We start from the raw sequence: 23,988 nt of genomic DNA on the forward strand, positions 1-23,988 counted from the left end.
CAGGGGCTGTCTCTGACTCTGTTGCCTGTCTATGGAAGCCATTCCCCTCACTGGTGTGCATGCTCTAACCTTAATAGAAGAGGAAGTAACCTGTCTTAAGGCAAACTGATAAGCATGGCTGCTAAATATACTTGGAAAGCTTGCACTACTCTGAATATGAATGAAGGAGGATTTGCTAGAGATGACAAGAGTAGTGCTGATGGGAAGGGAGAGAGAATGGAGGGCGGCAGGGAGGGAGGGAGAGAGAGAAAGGGAGGGAGGGGAGAGGGAGACAGAGGCAGAGAGACAGAAAGAAAGAGGAATAGAGACAGAGACAGAGACAAAAAGAAACAGAGAGACAGACAGAATAAGAAGAAGACATAAACGAAGATACACAGAGACATACAGCAACAGGCAGATTCACACAGAAACAGAGAAGCAGAACAGAAGAGCCATCCAAGACACAAAAGTAAGAGGTTATCTCCATGAATGTTATTTTAAAGGTCTTTAGAAAGTATCCCCCTTTCTGTGCTACACTGGGACGGGTCCATGGGTATTGTTCTTGGTTCCCATCATAACTTAACAGAGAAACTTAAACAATGTCCAGAGATTGTGATGTCCTACAGATGAAGGAGGATGGTGTCCTCAAATTCCTTGCTGCAGGAACCCACTTAGGTAGCACCAACCTTGACTTTCAGATGAAGCAGTACCTCTACAAAGGGAAAAGTGACAGTATCTGCATCATGAACCTGAAGAGGACCTGGGAGAAGTTGTTCATTGCTGCTGGAGCTATTGTTACCATTGAGAACCCTGTTGATGTCAGCTTCATCTCCTCCAGGAACACTGGCTCCAGGAACTGAGCTGTGATGAAATTTGGTGCTGCCACAGGAGCCACTCCAATTGCTGGCCAATTCACACATGTGTCCTTCACTAACCAGATTCAATCAGCTTTCAGGGAGCCACAACTTCTAGTGGTGACTGATTCCTGGGCCGACCACTAGCTCCTAACAGACTCCTCTTATGTCACCCTATCCACCATTGCTCCGTATAACACAGACTCTCCCCTGTGCTTTGTGGACATTGCCATCCCATGCAACAAAAAGGGAGCTCATTCAGTGGGTCTGTTGTGGTTGATGTTTGCCTGGGAATTACTATGGAAGCAAGGAACTATCTCCTGTGAGCACCCATGGGTGGTTATGCCTGATCTTTAGTTATACAGAGACCCAGAAGAGATTGAGAAGGAAAAGCAGGCTGCTGCTGAGAAGGATGTGAACAAGGACAAATTAATCAGATGAATGGACTACGCCTGTGCCTTTGTTCCCTGCTGTTCAGATTATGGTGGCAACCAGTCTGAGGGTGTGCAGATGTTTTCTATGCCGATCCAGTAGCTCCCCATGGAAGACTGTAGTGCACAGCCAGCCACTGAGGCCTGATCACCAGTTAACCACAGCACAGGCCACTGAGTGGGTTGAAGCCACCACTGAGTGGTCCTGAGCCGCTCTGCAGAGACCTGAGTGAAGGGAAACATGGTGGAAGGAAAATAAAGTTCCTAAAAGCTGAAAAAGAAATAAAATAAAAGAAGTTTCCTTCCCTTTAATAGGGTTGGTGAGTTGAAAAATGATAAATGGGCTTGTAGATTTGGCATAAACATTTCCTCATCAGCCAGAATTCAAGTCCCATACCTAAACATAGTAAAGGCAATATAGAACAAACCAGTAGCCCACATCACACTAAATGGAGAGAAAGTTGAAACAGTCTTATTGAAATCAAGGAGTAGATAGGCTGCCTACCCTCTCCCTACCTATTCAATATAGTACTTGACATCATGGCCAGAGCACTAAGTAAACAAAAGGAGGTTAAAGAGATAGAAATTGGAAAGGAAGATGTCAAAATATCACTACTTGCAGATTATCATATGATCTGATCGTATACATAAGTGACCTCAACAATTCTCCCAGAGTACTCCTACAGCTGATAACCAACTTCAGTAAAGTAGTTGGATATAAAATTAATTCAAACAAATCAGTAGATCATATCTACTCAAAGATAAACAGAATGAGAAAGAAATTAGAGAAATGACACCCTTCACAAGAGGAACAAATAATATAAAATGATTTGGTGTGACTCTAATCAAGTGAGTGAAAGATCTGTGTGACAAGAACTTCATGTCTCTGAAGAAGGAAATCAATGGAACAAGATCTCAGAAGATGGAAAGATCTTCCATGCTCATGGATTGGCAGGATTAATGTATCAAAAATGGCTATCTTGCCCAGAGCAATCTACAGATTCAATGCAATCCCCATTAAAATTCCAACTCAATTCTTCATAGAAATAGAAAGGGAAATTTGCAAAGTTATTTGGAAAAGAAAAAAAAAACCCTCAGGATATAGAAAACTATTCTCAACAATAAAAGAACTTCTGGGGAAATCACCATCCCTGACCTCAAGTTGTGGTACAGACTAATCATGATAAAAAGTGCATGGTATTGGTACAGAAACAGGCAGGTAGATCAAGGAATAGAATTGAAGACCCAGAAATATACCCACATGCTTATAGTCACTTGACCTTTCACAAAGTAGCTAAAACTATACAATGGGAAAAGGACAGCATTTTCAACATATAGGGCTAGTTCAACTGGAGGTCAGCATGGAAAAGAATGCAAATTGACCCATTTTTATCACCTTGTACAAAGCTCTAATACAAGTACATCAAAGACCTCCACATAAAACCAGATACACGGAAACTAATGGAAGAGAAAGTGGGAAGAGCCTTGAAAAAAGAGACACGGGGGAAATTTTCCTGAACCGAACACCAATCGCTCATGCTTTAAGATATAAGAATCAACATTTGGGACCTCACAAAATTGACAAACCTCTGGAATAGAAAGGATATGGTCATTAAGTCAAAATGGCCACCAACAGATTTGGAAAAGTTCGTTACCAATCCTACATATGATAGATAGCTAATAGCCAATATATACAAAGAACTCAAAAAATTAGATTCCAGAGAATTAAATAATCCTATTAAAAATAGGGTAGACTGTTAAACAAAGAATTCTCAAGAGAGGAATCCTGAGTGGCTGAGAAGAACCTAAGAAATGTGCACCAAACCAACGAACAGAAGATGCTGACCAATCTATTGATTTAGGGAAAAGCTAGAGGAAGCTAACAAGGAATACAATCCTGTAGGAGAACCAGCAATCTCAGATAACCTGGACCCCTGAGATCTCTTAAACACTGGATCACCAGCCAGGCATCATACACCAGCTGAGAGGAGGCCTATAACACATATATAGCAAAGGACTCCCTCTATATAGCCACAAATATAAAATAACTTGGTGTGACTCTAATCAAGCGAGTGATTCATTCATTCATTGTGGGTTCATTCATAGAAGATGCACCTAACCCTCAGGAAACTGGAGGCTCCAGAAAGATTAAAGGTTGGGTGGGGTGGGTAGGGTGGGGACATACTTGTAGAGAGAGGTGGGAGCAGGGCAGGGGGCCACGGGGGACACATGGGATGTGGAACCCTCAGAGGTTGTACCTGAGGGGAATAAAATGTGGACTGTAAAAATGAATAAAGTAGAACTTCGCTGATCCCAGCCCACAGTTCCCTGCTCCCAAACCCCTTGGGAGAGAGAGCTCACCACCCAGACAGGTGGGCACTCCTGAGACTGCACAGTGGGAGAGACCACCAATACTGCCCACCCCTGCCCACATCCCTGGCCCAAGAGGAAACTGTATAGGGCCTCTGGGAACCTGAAGATAGGGTCACTCAAGCAGCAGGTCCCCTGCGGTCCAGACACCGCCCAGATCTGAAGGGACCCAGTCAACAGCTCCCTGCACCCAAATCTCGTGGGAGGGAGAGCTAAACCTTCAGAGGGGCAGACACTCCTGGGAATCAAGAAGAGACTACACTCTGCCCACATTTCTGACTCCAGAGGAAAACACCTAATGCCATCTGGGATCCCGGTGCATGGGGACCCTGGGAAAAGGCAGTGCAGGCCCTCCTGGTTGCCGCCCTCATGGAGAGCTCATAAGCAGCACCCCAGGAGCCACTTCAGCCACTGGACCACAGGTAAGACCAACTTTTCTGCTCCAAGAGACCTGCCTAGTGGACTCAGGACACGCAGAGGCAAAATACCTCTGGGACTCAACACTTCCAGTTTTTAGCTAGAGCCAGAACCTCCCTGATCCCGGCCCACAGTTCCCTGCTCCCAAACCTCTTGGGAGAGAGAGCTCACCGCCCAAACAAGTGGGCACTCCTGGGATGCAGAGTGGGAGAGACCACCAACTGCCCACCCCTGTCCACAACCCTGGCCCAAGAGGAAACTGTATAGGGCCTCTGGGAACTGAAAGATAGGGGCACTCGAGCGGCCAGTCCCCTGTGGTCCAGACACCGCCCAGACTTGCAGGGACCTGGTCAATAGTTCTCTGCACCCAAATCCCGTGAGAGGGAAAGCTAAACCTTGAGAGGGGCAGACACGCCTGGGAATCCAGAAGAGACTACACTCTGCCCACATTTCTGACTCCAGAGGAAAACACCTAACGCCATATGGGACCCTGGTACACGGGGTCCCGGGAAAAGGCAGCACAGGCCCTCCTGGTTGCTGCCCTCACTGAGAGTTCAAAAGCAGCCACCCATGAGCAACTTCAGCCGAGGGACCACAGGTAAGACCAACTTTTCTGCTCCAAGCGACCTGCCTGGTGGACTCAGGACACAGGCCCACAGGAATAGCTGAAGACCAGTAGACAGGAAAGACTACACGCCCGAAAGCAGAACACTCTGTTCCCATAACTGGCAGAAAGAAAACAGGAAAACAGGTCTACAGCACTCATGACACACAGGCCTATAGGAAAGTCTAGCCACTGTCAGAAAAAGCAGAACAAGGTAACACCAGAGACATCCTGATGGCGAGAGGCAAGCGGAGGAACTCAACAGAAACCAAGACTACATGGCATCATCGGAGCCCAATTCTCCCACCAAAGCAAACACTGAATATCCAAACACATCAAAAAAGCAAGATCTAGATTTAAAATCACATTTGATCATGATGCTGGAAGACTTCAAGAAAGACATAAAGAACTCCTTTAGAAAAACAGAGGAAAACATAAATAAAATAGAGAGGAATCACAAAAATCCCTGAAAGAATTCCAGGAAAACACAATCAAACAGGTGAAGGAATTAAAAATGGAAATAGAAGCAATAGAGAAAGCACAAAGGGAGACAACCCTGGATATAGAAAACCAAAGGAAGAGACAAGGAGCCATAGATACAAGCATCACCAACAGAATACAAGAGATAGAAGAGAGAATCTCAGAAGCAGAAGATTCCATAGAAATCGTGGACACAACTGTCAAAGATAATGTAAAATGGAAAATGTTACTGGTCCAAAACATACAGGAAATCCAGGACTCAATGAGAAGATCAAACCTAAGGATAATAGTTATAGAGTAATATAGGTATATAGCTGGGAATGAATACTCCCAGCTCAAAGGACCAGTAAATATCTTCAACAAAATCATAGAAGAAAACTTACCTAACCTAATGAATGAGATGCCCATAAACATACAAGAAGCCTACAGTGCCCCCGCCAGCGGGGACCCAGTTATTTGTGGGGGTTGAGGGGGACCCATACCTGCGGGGGAACGGGCAAGAAAGAGGAGCGAGACCAAGCAATGTACTTGTCAAGGTCTGTTTATTGAGAGGAATGTACAGCATTTAAAGCTCTGAAGCAGGAATTGAAGCTTAGGGGGGGGTAATGGGAAATGTGCAAGATATTCTCCTTAGACAATGAGGCAACGGTCTTCCGGGGACATGTTCTTTCTTTGAAAAGGTCAAGCCCTTCTCAGGAATCTGCTCAGGGCAGGGTTCTAGCTTTGCTTAGTCCAGCATCTGGTCCCAGTCCCCAACATCTCCGCCTTTCTTAAACTATCAGTGGGAGGAAGTTCTGTCTATATGGTGTGCATCCACAACCAGAACCTGGTAGGTGAAGTCCCATGTCTTAGGCTACACAGGTTGCCCCCACGTCTGGCACTCTCACTTAGGTTTCATTATTTCCGCCACGGTGGAAGTAGTGGTCTGAGATAGATCAGACATGCCTCACAGAGTGCCCAGCTCAGCCATGGCGAGCCACTCTTGCAGTTAGGACTGCACCCCAATGGCTAGGAACAATCTTATGCTTTAACATACTGTTCTGGGCTATACAGTTTTGTGAGAGTGGGCAACCCAGATCATGGACCCGTGCTAATCCCGTTGTAGGGTTACTTCACAGCGGTGAGGTGTGTGCCTGGTATGTGGCACCATAATATTCCAGTCATTGACGCTTCCACCAGCGACTGATTTTTCAGCCTGAGTTATAGGCTGTATTTAGGGTGGAGAAGTCAAGGCCAGCCGTGGGCGACCCAGGGGGAGTATCGCACTCCCCGGTTGTCTCAGCCTCCTCACAATGGAGGCGGTGGTAATGGACCGAGACCTGCTTGGTAGCTGAATCCACCTGGGCCTTGATAAAACCAGTTAACTTTTTAAGTACGCACGGACCAAAGGAGATGAATAGTAGGAGTCCTATAAAGGGACCCAGGATACTGGGTAGAAGAGTGGTGAGCAGGGTAGAGGCAGAAAACCAATTTTTATACCAGGCTTCACTCTTTTCTCTTTCTCTTTGTCTCTTTTGTAGACCTTCTCTAACTTTTTGTAAGCTGTTTTCTACTAATCCTGTCTTAATCAGCATAAAAGCAACACTCCTCATTGAGGGCTCCACAGAGCCCTCCCTGTTGGAGAAAGGGAAGATCTAATCCCCTTCTATTCTGTAGAACAACCTCAACCAAGGAAGCAACTCAATCTTTAAGATAGGTTATTCCTTGTTGAAGTTCACTGATGTCCCTGTCTATGGCGGCACTAAGCTGATGATAACTCTGTTGGGAGGTGATCAGGGAGGCAACCCTAGTTCCTGTCCCCACAGCTGACAGGCCTAGGAGTACTGCAAGAGTCACGGCAGTGATGGGTTCTCTCTTTGTACACGTGGAGGTGCCTCTTTCCTAGAACTGTGAGAACTCAAGATTGGGCCAGGGAACTCGTGCAGCGGTGGTGGAGTTGGCAGACACCACATCTCTGGCGCCATTAAGAATCACCCAGGTATAGTTGAAGATCTGGTGAGGCGATGTAGCAAGGGCAGACATGATGATGCTTCCAGGGATCCAGATGAAGGGGAACATGGTCAGCATGATCTGTAATTAAGCATAGTTAGACTTTTCCTCAGGGTTGTCCCCTGGGTGGGTTAAAGGCCTTAACAAAGCACTTGGGTAGCCAACGGGTGCCCCCAGTCTTTGAATCATAAATGCAGGCTGATCCATGTCCCCAGGTGAGGACCGGATCAGGGCCATATCACTGGGATGTTAATGGGTCCTTCCATAGGACTGGTACATAATCATAAGAATTATGGGGGTGCCACAGGCGGTCTGCTGCAGTTTTTCCATCCTTGTCCATGACAAGGTAGTTAAGGACAAAGAGTGCATGATTTATAAATTTTTGTGATTACTGGGGAGGGGGAGTAATATTCCCCCATTTGACTGTAATTTATGGATCATATTTTTAAGGGTTTGGTGAGCGTTTTCAACTATACCCTGTCCCTGAGGATTATAAGGAATGCCCGTGACATGTTTAATTCCGAGTTGGGAACAAAAGTCTTTAAAATTAGAACTAGTATATCCAGGTCCATTATCTGTTTTAACAATCTTAGGTTGAGGTAAAACTGTGAGGCAAACCAGAACATGACTTATAACATGTTTGGTGGCCTCCCCTGTCTGCGGGGATACATAGATAAAGCTGCTAAGGGTATCAATTGTGACATGAATATATTTTAATTTACCAAAGGAGGGAAGATGGGTGACATCCATTTGCCAGAGCTCTCCAGGAACCAGCCCACGGGGGTTGACCCCTAGGTGGGGGTCAGGCAGTAGGGTCACACAGCATTTGCAATTACGGACTATTTGGCGAACCTGTTCACGGGTGATCTTATATTTAATCCTAAGGGTTTGTGCATTAAGGTGATGTAAGTCATGTGCTTTTTGGGCAAATGTAAGGGGCATAGAGAAGGCCCCCTGGGCCAAGGCCACTAGCCGAGTGAGGGGATCAACGGCATCATTACCATCAGCCAAGGGGGCTGGCAATCTGGTATGTGCTCAGATGTGTCCCACAAGGAAGGGGCAAGCAAGAACGCCTCTGAATAAACTTTTGTAAGGTGGCAAACAGGGGGGCAGCATTGGTGATAGGCCGGATATAGGGCACTGTTTCTAACCAGGGGATAGAAAAGGCAAGATATGAGCTATCTGTATATAGGTTAAAGGGTGCATCAGGCAGCGTACGAAATACTGCGGGAATAGCTTGAAGCTCTACCAGCTGAGCAGAATCTAAAGGAATAGAGAACTGTTGTATTTGACCATCAATGGAAAATGCGGCTTGTCCATTAGAGGAGAGGAGCTGACTGTAAAGACAAGGTGATCCTGACATAGGGTGATCATGTGTTACCTTTGTAAAGACCACTGGGACTGTAATTTTGTGAAAAAAACTGTATCAACTTATCTGCGGAGTAATGATTATCTATCTTACCCTGAAAGGCAATGCAGCTAATTGACCATTTGTCTACATGTTGACTGAGCCAAGAGACCTGGGAGGGGCTATAGGGTAATATTAAAGCATCGGGGTCCCGTCCAAAGAGCTTATGGGACTGTTCTCTTCCAAGACGTATGATTTGTGCCACCAGCAAGGGATGGGTGGGAAGGACCCTAGTTGAGGAGGCGTGTAAATGTATCCAATAAAGAGGATATTTCAGCCAAAAAACTGCTGTTGGAGAAAAGGGGGTAGGAAGGACATCACTGGAAAATGTCGAGAATACCAGTGAAAAATCCCAAGGAGGAGCTTCCTGTTTCTCAAGATTGTTTAACTGTATGGTCCGCTAGTTCCTGGGAGAAGCTTCCTGCTTCTCAAGATTGTTCTCTAAGATTTGAATCTAACTTTATGGTCAGCTAGTTCCTGGGAGAGAGTTGTCAAACTGGTTGATGAAATTACCCATTCTATAGTCCTAGGAGAAGCTTCCTGGAACATACAATTCCAGGGCCTAAACAGTTTTTTTCTTCTACTCTGAACCTTTTTCTAGGGGGGGAGGCAACCTTAAAACTTCTACCTTTCATTCCCCACTTCTTCTAGTGGCTAGTTCTAATCATAGAACTAAAATTAAAACATGACATTGCTGACGTAACATCAAAATCTGAACAGCACTTACTCTTTCTCTAATGAAGGTAACTAGCTTATTGAACACACATGGACTTATAATCAGAAACAGAAGCAAAATTAAGAAGGGTCCCATAAGGGAAGATATCAGAGTAGTCATCCAAGGAGATCTACTAAACCAGCTCTTGAACCTTCCCTGATGCTCTCTGTCTCTCTGTCGTTTGTCTAACCTTTTTTTAAGTTTATTCATGGAGTCTTTAATTACTCCTGAATGGTCTACATAGAAGCAACATTCTTCTTTTAGTGTAGCACACAGACCTCCTTCTTTAAGGAATATCAGGTCTAATCTTCTCTTATTCTGAAGGACTATCTCTGAGAAGGGGGATAGGGATTCTTGGAGGTCAGTTAAAAAGTCTTTTTACTCTTTTTATGTCTAAGTCAATGGCAGTTCTGAATTCTCTATAAGCCTTGTGTTGCAGGGCAACAGTAGATGTACTTGTAGCTTCCCTTGCAGCACCTAGACTCAACCTTAAGATAGCCCTAAGTAATACTCAACTCTCTTTTGTGTCTTACTAAGTCTTTAGCATCAGGATTCTAATCTGGACACTATCTGAACCTGTACACAAAGGTCATGACTGCCTTTTAGAACTTCTAAACTTATACAGGTTGTGATCCCTGAGGCTCAGTCTCAAGAAGTGTTAGGAGTACTAACATATGCGATGTTACATCATTTGTAATGGAAATCAAGCCTATCTCCACACCTATCCCAATGGAACCCAGGGCAAACATGAAATTCTTGTTTCTAAAGCACACTCAAGTGAGCATTATAGATTTCCTGTAACAGCTACTAACAAGCATCTCAAGTGGGATGGTGAGAAAACAAGAAGAGAGTCCATAAAATAGAGGTCTGCCAAAAAGGACAAAACCATTCAGTAACACAGAAAGACAATCCAAAGATTAGCAGACAAAAAAAACAAAAGTGCACACAAAAACAAAAAACAAGCGGCCTCCACAAGATTGCCACAAAACCAAACTGATTCAGATGGGAGCTTCTGTGAGCTCACCAAAAACAGATGAAGGGGAACGGATTCCACATCACTCCTCCTTCCCAACAAGAATTTTCTCATTGTCAAGGTCACGAGTAACACAAAACAAAGACCTAAGACACACAGAGAAAGAACACTCTGGAAATACAGACGGCTGGGAGGGTGGGTCTTTTTTCCAATCCAGGAGAATCATTGAATCCTCACCGGCACCCAGATGGGAATCTCCCAGTCGTCCCTGGGTTCCCTCACCTCCTGGGACATCTCCCAGGGCAGCACAATAGGTGAGCTCCTGGCACGTCTACTGCTCACTCTCCTGAGACATGAGCCTCCCTCTCAGCCCGAGATTGGAGCAACTGCAAAAACAGAACTCCAGAACTCGTGAGCAAATACAGACCCAGTGTAGCAAATACAGACCCAGAGTTTAGCCGGCACAAAACACAAAGAAAAAAGACACAGATGCTATCTCCTGAATCGAAACCGTCTCGGATCCTTTTTCTTACAATAAGTCATTTCAATACTTTCCAACTTTGTCCCAACTATAGGAGCTAATTTCTGGTCCTTCAATAATAAACCAAGGACACGTTTCTGACACAAAGACAAAAAAAATTAACGAGATCCTTTTTCGTAACTCTTACTCCTCTTTCCCTGAGAGAAGCCTTAAGGTCTTTGATAAAGACCACTTCCTTAGACATTTTTTGACCATTCTCAATTAGACAGAAAACTCTTACCTGCTACATCTTTCTCCCATGAGCGGTGAGAGCCCGCAGCTATGAACACCAGATCAGTGCAACTACTTTCACTTTATCTGTGTCGGTTTCTGGACAAATACCCAGGGTCCTCAACTTCTTTTTCTGTCTGGTGAGGGTCCATACCTTGAGCCCTGCATTGAGCACCACTTGCCCCTGCCAGCGGGAACCCAGTTATTTGTGAGGGTCAAGGGGGACCCATACCTGCAGGAGAATGGGTGAGAAAGAGGAGTGAGACCAAGCAGTGTACTTGTCAAGGTCTGTTTATTGAGGGGAATGTACAGCATTTAAAGCTCTGAAGCAGGAATTGAAGCAGGAACTGAAGCTTAGGGCGGGGATGGGAGGTGGGGCGGAGTACTGGGAAGTGCCCAAGGACATGAGGTGAATCATTAAACAGCAAGATATTCTCCTTAGATAGTGAGGCAACAGTCTTCCAGGGACATGCTCTTTCTTTGAAAAGGTCAAGCCCTTCTCAGGAATCTGCTCAGGGCAGGGATCTAGCTTTGCTTAGTCCAGCAGTCCGGACCTGGTCCCCAACACTACAGAACTCCAAATACATTGGACCAGAAAAGAAATTCCTCCCGTAACATAATAGTCAAAACACCAAATGCACAAATAAAGAAAGAATATTAAAAGCAGTAAGGGAAAAAGGTCAAGTAATGTATAAAGGCAGACCTATCAGAATCACACCAGACTTCTCACCAGAGACTATGAAAGCCAGAAGATCCTGCACAGATCCCATACAGACCCTAAGAAAACACAAATGTCAGCCCAGCTTACTGTATCCAGCAAAACTTTCAATTAATATAGATGGAGAAACCAAGATATTTCATGACAAAAGCAAATTTACACAAGATCTTTGTACAAATCCAGCCGTACAAAGGATAATAAATGGCAAAGCCCAACATAAAGAGGCAAGCTACACCCTAGAAAAAGCAAGAAACTAATCATTTTGGCAAAAAAACAAAGAGAAGAAAAGGATACAAACATAATCTCACATCCAAATATGAATATAACAGTAAGCAAAAATCACTATTCCTTAATATATCTCAACATCAATGGACTCAACTCCCCAATAAAAAGACATAGATTATCAAACTGGATGCGCAATGAGGACCCTGCATTCTGCTGCCTACAGGAAACACACCTCAGAAACAAAAACAGACACTAACTCAGAGTGAAAGGCTGGAAAACAATTTTCCAAGCAAATGGTCTGAAGAAGCAAGATGAAGTAGCCATTCTAATATCAAATAAAATCAATTTTCAACTAAAAGTCATCAAAAAAGATAAGGAAGGACACTTCATACTCATCAAAGAAAAAATCCACCAACATGAACTCTCAATCCTCAATATCTATGCTCCAAATACAAGGGCGCCTACATATATAAAAGAAACCTTACTAAAGCTCAAAGCACACATTGCACCTCACACAATAATAGTAGAGATTTCAACACCCCGCTCTCATCAATGGACAGATCATGGAAAAAGAAATTAAACAGAGACATAGACAGAGTAAGAGAAATCATGAACCAAATGGACTTAACAGATATTTATAGAACATTCTATCCTAAAGAAAAAGGATATACCTTCTTCTCACCACCTCATGGTACTTTCTCCAAAATTGACCAAAATTGGTCATAAAACAGTCCTCAATAGATACAAAAAGGTAGAAATAACCCCATGTGTCCTATCAGACCACCACAGGCTAAAACTGGTCTTCAATAACAATAAGGTAAGAATGCCCACATATCCAAGGAAGTTGAACAATGCTCTACTCAATGATACCATGGTCAATGAAGAAATAAAGAAAGAAATTAAAGACTTCTTAGAATTTAATGAAAATGAAGGTACAACATACCCAAACTTATGGGACACAATGAAAGCTGTGCTAAGAGGAAAACTCATAGCTCTAAGTGCCTACAGAAAGAATCAGGAGAGAGCATATATCAGCAGCTTGACAGCACACCTAAGAGCTCTAGAACAAAAAGAAGCAAATACACCCAGGTGGAGTAGAAAGCAGGAAATAATCAAACTCAGAGCTGAAATCAACCAAGTAGAAACAAAAAGCACAATACAAGGAATCAACAGAACAAAAAGTTGAGTCTTTGATAAAATCAACAATATAGATAAACCCTTAGCCAGACTAATGAGAGGACACAGAGAGTGTGTCCAAATTAACAAAATCAGAAATGAAAGGGAGACATAACTACAGAATCAGAGGAAATTCAAAAAAATCATCAGATCCTACTACAAAAGCCTATATCCAACAAAATTTGAAAATCTGGAGGAAATGAACAATTTCCTAGACAGATACAAGGTACCAAAGTAAATCATGAACAGATAAACCACTTAAACAACCCCATAACTCCTAACGAAATAGAAGCAGTCATTAAAGGTCTCCCAACCAAAAAGAGCCCAGTTCCAGATAGGTTCAGTGCAGAATTCTATCACACCTTCATAGAAGAGCTCATACCAATACTATGCAAACTATTCCACAAAATTGAAACAGATGGAGCACTACCAAATTCCTTCTATGAAGCCACAATTACTCTTATACCTAAACCACACAAAGACCCAACAAAGAAAGAGAACTTCAGACCAACTTCCCTTATGAATATCGACGCAAAAATACTCAATAAAATTTTGGCAAACCAGGCTGGAGAGATGGCTCAGCGGTTAAGAGCACCCGACTGCTCTTCCAGAGGTCATGAGTTCAATTCCCAGGAACCACATGGTGGCTCACAACCATCTGTAAAGAGATCCGATGCCCTCTTCTGGTGTATCTGAAGACAACTACAGTGTACTTATATATAATAAATAAATAAATTCTTTAAAAAAATAACATAAAAATAAAAAAATAAAAAAAATTCTGGCAAACCAAATCCAAGAGCACATCAAAACAATAATCCATCATGATCAAATAGGCTTCATCCCAGGCATGCAGGGATGGTTTAATATATGGAAAACAATCAACATAATATACTACATAAATAAACTGAAAGATAAAAACCACGTGATCATTTCATTAGATGCTGAGAAAGCATTTGACAAAATTCAACACCCCTTCATGATAAAACTCCTGGAAAGAATAGGAATTCAAGACCCATTCCTGAACATAATAAAAACCATATATAGCAAACCGGTAGCTAATATTAAACTAAATGGAGAGAAACTTGAAGCAATCCCACTAAAATCAGGGACTAGACAAGGCTGCCCTCTCTCTCCCTACTTGAAGTTCTAGCCAGAGCAATCAGACAACAAAAGGAGATCAAAGGGATATAGATTGGAAAAGAAGTCAAAATATCAGTATTTGCAGATGACATGATTGTATAGTTAAGTGATCCCAAAGTTCCACCAGAGAACTACTAAGCCTGATAAACACCTTCAGCAAAGTGGCTGGGTATAAAATTAATTCAAATAAATCAGTAACCTTCCTCTACACAAAAGAGAAACAAGCCAAGAAAGAAATTACGGAAACGACACCCTTCATAATAGTCCCAAATAATATAAAATACCTTGGTGTGACTTTAACCAAGCAAGTGAAAGATCTGTATGATAAGAACTTCAAGCCTCCAAAGAAAGAAATTGAGGAAGACCTCAGAAGATGGAAAGATCTCCCATGCTCATGGATTGGCAGGATTAATATAGTAAAAATGGCCATTTTACCAAAAGTGATATATAGATTCAATGCAATCCCCATCAAAATACCAATCCAATTCTTCAAAGAGTTAGACAGAACAATTTGCAAATTCATCTGGAATAACAAAAAACCCAGGATAGCTAAAACTATCCTCAACAATAAAAGGACTTCTGGGGGAATCACTATCCCTGAACTCAAGCAGTATAACAGAGCAATAGTGATAAAAACTGCATGGTATTGTTACAGACATAGACAGATACACCAGTTGAATAGAATTGAAGACCCAGAAATGAACCCACACACCTATGGTCACTTGATTTTTGACAAAGGAGTCAAAACCATCCAATGGAAAAAGGATAGCATTTTCAGCAAATGGTGCTGGTTCAACTGGAGGTCAGCACGTAGAAGAATGCAGATCGATCCATGCTTATCACTCTGTACAAAGCTTAAGTCCAAGTGGATCAAGGACCTCCACATTAAACCAGATACACTCAAACTAATAGAAGAAAAAGTGGGGAAGAATCTTAAACACATGGGCACTAGAGAAATTTTCCTGAATAAAACACCAATGGCTTATGCTCTAAGATCACAAGTGGACAAATGGGATCTCATAAAACTGCAAAGCTTCTGTAAGGCAAAGAACACTGTTGTTAGGACAAAATGCAACCAACCGATTGGGAAAAGATCTTTACCAATCCTGCAACTGATAGAGGGCTCATATCTAAAATATACAAAGAACTCAAGAAATTAGACTGCAGGGAAACAAATAACCCTATTAAAAATGGGGTTCAGAACTAAACAATTCACAGCTGTTGAATGCCAAATGGCTTAGAAAAACCTAAAAAAATGTACAACATCTTTAGTAATAAGGGAAATACAAATCAAAACAACCCTGAGATTTCACCTCACACCAGTGAGAATGCCTAAGATCAAAAACTCAGGTGACACCAGATGCTGGCGAGGATGCGGAGAAAGAGGAACACTCCTCCATTGTTGGTGGGATTGCAAACTGGTACAACCATTCTGGAAATCAGTCTGGAGGTTTCTCAGGAAATTGGACATTGAACTACCTGAGGACCCAGCTATACCTCTCTTGGGCATATACCCAAAAGATGCCCCAACATATAAAAAAGACATGTCCTCCTCTATGTTCATAGCAGCCTTATTTATAATAGTCAGAAGCTGGAAATAACCCAGATGCCCTTCAACAGAGGAATGGATACAAAAAATGTGGTACATCTACACAATGGAATATTACTCAGCTATCAAAAACAATGAGTTTATGAAATTCATAGGCAAATGGATGGAACTGAAAAATGTCATCCTGAGTGAGCTAACCCAATTACAGAAAAACCCACATTGTATGCACTCATTGATAAGTGGATATTAGCCCAAATGCTTGAATTATCCTAGATGCCCAGAGCACATGAAACTGAAGAGGGATTACCAGAATGCGAATGCTTCACTCTTTCTTTAAAAGGGGAACAAGAATACCCTTGGGAGGGTATAGGGAGGCAAAGTTTAGAAAAGAGGCAGAAGGAACACCCATTCAGATCTGCCCCACATGTGGCCCATACATATACAGCCACCAAACTAGATACGATGGATGAAGCAAAAGAAGTGCAGGCCAAAAGGATCCAGATGTAGATCTCTCCTGAGAGACACAGCCAGAATGTAGCAAATACATAGGCGAATGCCAGCAGCAAACCACTGAACTGAGAACGGGACCCCTGTTGAAGGAATCTTAGAAAGGACTGAAAGAGCTTGAAGGGGCTTGAGACCCCATATGAACAACAATGCCAAGCAACCAGAGCTTCCAGGAACTAAGCCACTACCCAAAGACTATACATGGACTGACCCTGGACTCCAACTGCATAGGTAGCAATGAATAGCCTAGTAAGAGCACCAGTGGAAGGGGAAGCCCTTGGTCCTGCCAAGACTGAACCCCCAGTGAATATGATTGTTGGGTGGAGGGTGGTAATGGGGGGAGGATAGGGAGGGGAACACCCATAGAGAACAGAAGGAGGAGGGGTTAGGGGGATGTTGGCCCAGAAACTGGGAAGTAGAATAACTACATGATTGTTATCGAAATGTAAATAAGAAATACTCAAGTTAATAAAGATGAAAAATGAATAAAGTAATTAATTAAAAAAGAAATGTTCAACATCCTTAATCATCAGGGAATGGCAAATGAAAACAATCTGAGATACCAGCTCACACCTCATGGTTTGAATGCCTAAGATAAAAAACTAAGGTGACAGTAGATGTTGGTAAGTATGCAGAAAAAGATGAGTGCTGCTCTAATGTTGGTGAAATTGAGAGCTGGTACAACCATTTAGGAAATCAGACTTGAGTTTTGTCAAAATATTGGACATACTACTAACTGAGGAGCCATCTATAATAGTCCTGGGCACATACTGAAAAGATGCTCCAAAATATAACAAGGACACATGTTCCACTCTGTTCATATCAGCATTATTTATAGTAACCAGAACCGAGAAAGAACCAGATGTCCTTCAACAGAGGAATGAATACAGAAAAAGTGGTACATGGTACATTTACACACTGGAGCAGTACTCAGTAAAATCAATGACTACATGAAATTCTTAGGCAAATGGATGCAAGTAGGAAATATAATCCTGAGTGAGGGTTACCCAGTCACAACAGAACATACATGGTATATACTCACTGAGAAGTGTATATTAGTCCAAAAGCTTTGAATACCTAAGAAAAAAATTCACAGATCATATGAAGCTCAAGAGGAAGGAAGATGAAAATGTAAATGCTTCATTTCTTCTTAGAAGGGAGAAGAAAATACAGAGGGAAGGACATACAGAAAGAAAGAATGGAGATAGGACTGAAGAGAAGGTCATCCAGAGACTGCCCTACCTTAGGATCCATCCCACATGCAGCCACCAAACCCAATCACTCTTGATGATACCAAGAAATCCTAGCTGACAGGAGCCAGATATGTGTGACTCCTGAAAGGTTCTGCTATAGCCCTTCTGATACAGATGAGGATGGTTGCAGCTAACCATTGGACTGAACAACAGACATGATAGAGGACTTAGAGAAAAAATTGAAGAGGTTTGTAAGCCCATAGGAAGAAAAAAAATATCAACCAACCAGATCACACCAGAGACCCCAGGGACCAAACCACCAACCAATCACATGGAAGGTTTCATGACTCCAGCCATATATGTAGAAGAGGATGGCATTGCCCATCATCAATAGGAGGAAAAGCCCTTGGTCCTGTCAAGACTTGATTCCCCAATGAAGGATAATGGCAGGGTGTTGAGGGTGGAGTGGTTGGGTAGGACTAGAAGCATCCTCATAGAATCAGGGTGATAAGGAAGTGATATTGTTGAGGGGGGAAAGTGGATAACATTTGAAATCTAAATAAATAAAATATCCAAGTAAAACAAAATGTAAAAGAAAAGAAAATAGCAAAACAAACAAACAAACAAACAAAAAAGCCCTGTGCTGATCAGGAGATGAACTAGTTCAGGCTCCAGAGAAGCAGAAACATGGGGATGGTGAGCAACTATGGATGGATAAAAGATTCACCAGTACATGGTGCTAAATTACCAAGTTTTATGCAGGTCAAGTCAATGAAGAAGAAACTAGCCATCTTGGAAGCCCGAAATTTTGTTAATTCTATGGCTGCTCTACTGAACTCTGTCTTAAATTCAAGGTTTTTAACTCGTAATCTCACTGGGTCAGTGGTAATATTTAGTGTTCCACTGCTTTTCTATCACAATGACATTGATAAATTCCAATGTGGTGGTGCCTAAACCTGAATCATGCCTGTGCTGCTCTAAGGAAGCTATGGGAGTTTTGTGGCTTCATCTTGGTGACATGATCAGCCTCCTGGGGCTTGACTGGGACATGATCCTCATGTTGAATAATCTTTCTCCTATAGGGTTTAATGTCTGGATAATTTCCAAGTTGTCAAGTGGAATTGGCCTCTTCAAAGATGTGTCCTCTGAAATTCGATATGCCTATTCCCATTACCAATAGATTCAACAACTCAACTAGTTGTAGGCATACAGCCACCAAGAGTGCCAGAGTTTATCTATTGTGTTTTTTGTTTGTTTGTTTTGTTTTGCTTTGTTTTTGTTTTTTGGCTCAACAGGGGATGTAGCAAAAGACCATGATGTGAAACTAGGTTCTTGTGAAAGGAGAATTAGTTCCCACTATTATTTGTGTGCCTAATCACTTTGAGGAATTCTGGCTTTTGCCATAATTGGGAAAAGAATGTTACAGTATACCAACACAGACACACAGACACACACACACACACACACACACACACACACACACACACACACACACAGAGAGAGAGAGAGAGAGAGAGAGAGAAAGAGAGAGAGGCACACACAAACACACACACACTACACAAATACTCACACACAGACACATACACAAAGATGCACATGTATGATAGCATGTATGCATATAAGCACTTCCATGTAGTTTCATGCATGCACATGCACAAATACACATAACAAATGTAAGAATGATCTCATGTGCATGCCCTCCTGGAATGTACAGCAAGGAAGTAGCATGCACATGCATGTGCACATGCAAGAGATCGTGAAAAGTTTTTGGGAATTGGAACAAAAGAAACTAAGAAAACATCACAGGGAGGAGTAAAGGAGCAATGAATACAAGTCTACTTCATTTGTCAAGGGAGACAAGATAGTAATTTACTGTAACACTGCCCACCATTGTAGAGTAGCAGGGAAGTCTGAACACATGCACATGATGTGTAATCCTCTGCTCACTGGCTTGGTAAACCATGACCCAGACACTCTGTTCGAAGGAGGGGTACAATCAGAGGATGAGCAGTGAATGACTTTGGAGCAAAACCACTGGGAAGAGCAGACAAAGAAAACACAAAGTATAGAGAAAGAGATGGGATACCAGGCAGTGAAGAAGATGAGGTATTGGAGAGGAGATTGGCCACCGAATAACACAGGATAGGGACAGAGAAAGTGTAGTGTTTGCTATTCAAGTTTCATTCAGTTGCTGTGACAAACACCAGGACTAAAAGCTAATGAGGAAAGAGAAAGTTTTCTTTCAGGTGACAGGTGACAGTCAATCACAGGAGAGGATCAGATCAAGGACTCCAGTAGGAATTGAAAGAAAAAGCAATGGAGGATGAATCCCCTCTGAAAGAGTGCTAGGGTGCCAGCTTCCATCTTATAAGATGGTGGATGTGCCTCAGTCGGCTGTTTACAAAGGGATATAAACTTGTGGGTTTAAGCCCTAAAATGATCACGGTGATGGAAACTGATTTTGGGACAGAAAATTCCTATGCAAGCACACTGACATTGTGGGGCTGCTGGCTGTCACAAGTATGCATATGGTCTCCTTCCACACAGAACACATACAAGGTCACACAAAGGCAAGGAAACAGGCCTAGGCTTTACGATAGATTGGGATATTTAGGGCTGAATTTACGATTATGGTCACAAATACAGCTACACAGTTGGGACTCATCTTGGAAAGCTTAGGTGCTGTATATATCTACATATCTCTGGGAACAGTTGAGTGATTAACAGATATATACCTGTGTTTATCCCTGCACCTAGGAAATGGAAGAGGACATGGGAACCTTTAAGAAGAGACAGTAATGGAACCACCCTCTTGAAAATGACCTAACAAAGCAGAACCGTGGTAACCTGGCAACCCACTGGTTATAGCAAGCCCTGCAGGCTCACTTGTCAGAGACAGTAGGGAGGGCAGGATGTTCTCTTGCTGTCTTCGGACTACTCGAGGCTCAGGCCTCAAGAAAGACAACAGGGAAGGCCATGATGGTGTCTGGTGGCACAGGATTCACTCTTGCCTTCAATGCCTGCGGCCATTTTCAAAAAGGGAACAACTTTGACCAAGGCCAGCCAAGGACAGAAACACACAGACCAGGTAAGTGCTCTCTTTTCTCTGTGGGTTTGGCATTGAGATAATTCAGGTAAACTTGGATGAGGAGAGCCATTCAGAAGGGTGCAGATCTGGGCCAGGTTGAACCTTCCACTTTGATCTCTCTTCTAGCCTTAGACTAGACAGCACACATAGCAGCTGTGGAACATTTGTCTCAAGAAATCTGTAGATACAATGTATCTTTAAGTCACCTCCTGCTTGCTACAGTAGGCCTACCTAGTTAGGGAATGACCCTGTCAGTCTGGTCATCTATTGCAGTCTGTCATATGTCTGAACTGCTGCTCCTGCCACACATGATCACCTGCTGATTTCAATCCAACAGCAGTTCCAACCCCATAGCCAGCCTTCCTGTCCCTAAGAAATATCCTTTTTACTACTAATGTTTTCAATGTTAATTTTAGGTAAATATTGTTAGTATTTGGTTTACATTGTCAAAAATGCTAATAATGAGAGAAAATATCTGCAAATTATGAATATTCTATTTGATAAATTATTTTAAGTTTATTCAAAGTTGTATAAGGAACAAACATAATTTAAAAAATAAACATAAGCACTTAAAACAAGTGAAATATTTAAAAAATATAAAAGGGAAATGTCTTAAATACTCTTTTTTTCTAAAGAAGCTATACACATCATTAATAAATCACATACAATAATGCTCAACATTACCTTTTGGTAATCTTCAGACTAAACCTGAGAATTGCTGCCACTTTCATCCAGTGGTTAACAATTCAATCCACCTAGAAGTTGCTATAGTATACACCCAGATATTCACAGGGTTGACGAGGATGGGGAATAATAGAATCATGGCACATTAGTACCTTAAAAATATAAAGGCAACATATATGACTTTGTTTGTCTAATGATATGTAAATCCTCCAAAGAATTAAAAATCATAAATCCAAACTGCACAACAGGTCTGCAATAGATGAACAGATTAATTGTAGTTTTTGCTAATTCATGCTACAGCATAGGCAAAGTTACTGTGCTAAGCCAAGAAGCCAAATACTAGTCTAGAATTAGGCAAGAATTTCCGTAATAAAGAGATCTATGCAGGCAGAGACCGGAAAGTTAGAAAAGGGGTTTTAATGGGTAGGAAGGTGCTTTTCAAATGAAGAAAACACTTTCAAAAAGTATACAAAGCATTTTGATTTTAACCACCCCTCATCACATTCATCTACTCATACCATGACTTGCTGACCAGACTCCCTTCTAGTATTAATTAATTTAATTAATTAAATTATAATTATTTATTCATGACAATATTTTATGATTTTATATTCCAATTTTATTCACTCTCTGTATCCAATAGTGTGGATCATGTAGGAATAGGTATGTGTCCACTGACTTAGTGCACAAATGCAGTCAGTCCACTACTGGTCACACCCTCAGACGAGCATGATTCTCCCTCCCCAGGAAACAGCAACTGCAATCAGCACTTCAGAAAGTTTGAAGATTTCAGAATCCCCTTCTCTGCGTTTAAGAATAAGCATAAAAGTCCCGTAAAAACAATAACATGGAATCCAATTACATACACAAAGGACACGGAGAGTTAAAAGAAAAAGTCAATATACAAATAATAGTGAAATATGAAAAGTAAATTACACAAAGCCCTGATAAAACACTATGAAACCAGGAATATCCTCAATAGATATAAATGGATTCATTTTCTCTTGGCCACTTTCTGATGACCATGAGGACTGCACTTAGGAGTAGTTTGTTTCCCTAGAGATTCTCTTAGAAAGAACTGAACTGCAGGGTGTTATCAAGTGGAAATAATCCTATATTAAGGATGGGTGCATGAAGACACTTCTCCAGTTTACTTTTTCTTTTGTAGAACAGTCAGATTTAAATTTTCCCCAGGTCTCTGAACTATGTAACCTCAGGTTCTTGGTCAGGTTCTAGGGTCCATTTCAGAAAATGAATCTTAAGTCAAGTCAGACTTTTATCACAAAAGTACATGCATATCTAACAAACCTGACACCATTGTAAGTCAAAGGTTTTATAGTATGGTTATTGTTTACAGGTTTTTTTTCTTGTAAAGCTGCAGAGCTTTCTGAGGCTGACTAGATACCTGAAAGCCAAGGTATGGCTATCTCCCATCTCAGAATGCATGTTCCACTCCTGGAGCATCCCTTGTCTCAATGCAAGCTCTCTGGGATAAGCACAGTCAAAGTCTCCATGTTATGCCTCTGCAGTGGACATGCCCAAAGGCTGAGGTAACATGGACCAACAATACAGATCTAAACAGGATTCTCAACAGAATACTCTCATTTAAAAGCACTAGGAAAAATGTTCAACATCCTTAGTCACCAGGGAAATGCAAATAAAATGACATTGTGATTCCATCTTCCTTTAGAATGGCTAAAACCCAAAAAACAAGTGATAGTTTATGCTTACGGGGATATAGAGCAAGGTGAACACTTTTCCATTGTTGGTGGAAGTGCAAAATTGTGCAACAGCTTTGGAAGTGAACACTTTGGGTACTGGATGTTCACTTGCTAAACTACCATCATATAGTGTCTATTAGTAATGGCTAGAAACAACGTAAAGTCCTACTGAATAATGGATAAAGGAAATGTTTTACATTTATACACTGGAATATTCTTCAGCTGTTAAAATCAACATTTTGTTCCATCCTGGCAAATGAATGGAACAAGAAAACAAATATAATACTCTTAAATGTCGAAATTACTTTTAAAGTAAACAACAAAAATGCTACAATCCACAGACACAGGGACTTTAGGTAATAGGAGGGCCCAAGAGACAGATGGATGCTTCTCAGTATGAAGGGGAGACAAAACAGACACCTATCTTGGGTATATTGGGGTAGAGGGGTAATTAAGGGACGGGTATAAATGAAGGCTAGAGATGAGAAAAAGAGGAACCAATTGGGACAATGGGAGAGAGGGTTTGGAGAATAAATTAGAATAGGGGGTATCTCTGGGACAAGCTGGAAACCTAGTACAAGGGATACTACTAGGAATATATGAGGGGGAAAACCAGCTAAGATTCCTAGTATTTTGGGATATTGAGCCTTCTCCTATAATCAGAAAGACTTCCAGCAGACACATTAGGATATCAGCGCAGACACAAAACATTTCACCTACATTTTGTACAGCCTATGTGATATACTATAGTAGAGGGAGCAAAGAAAGTATGAAAGTGTCTAAAGAAAGCCTTGACACCTTTGAGCCCCATGCCATGAGAGTGTACCCACCTCTTGCAATGCCTGGAGTACCAAGAACCAGAGGTTGGACCACGCAGAGACACACATTTACACAGAAACATGATATAAAAAATGCCAATGAAATGATTTCTAATAATATTCTGGTATACTCAGAGATTGGTCCTAACCCAATTGTCATCAGAAAAAGCTTGACTTAGAAAGTGATAGAAAAAAGTG

At 41.9% G+C, this 23,988-nt stretch overlaps 1 pseudogene; it reads left to right on the top strand.

Moving 5' to 3' along the window:
- Nucleotides 1-578: 578 nt before the first annotated feature.
- LOC116884655 lies at nucleotides 579-1,473 on the top strand (annotated as a pseudogene).
- The last annotated feature ends 22,515 nt before the right edge of the window (nucleotides 1,474-23,988 follow it).

This window comes from Rattus rattus, chromosome 15 (assembly GCF_011064425.1).
Source record: "Rattus rattus isolate New Zealand chromosome 15, Rrattus_CSIRO_v1, whole genome shotgun sequence".
NCBI classification, from domain to species: Eukaryota; Metazoa; Chordata; class Mammalia; order Rodentia; family Muridae; genus Rattus; species Rattus rattus.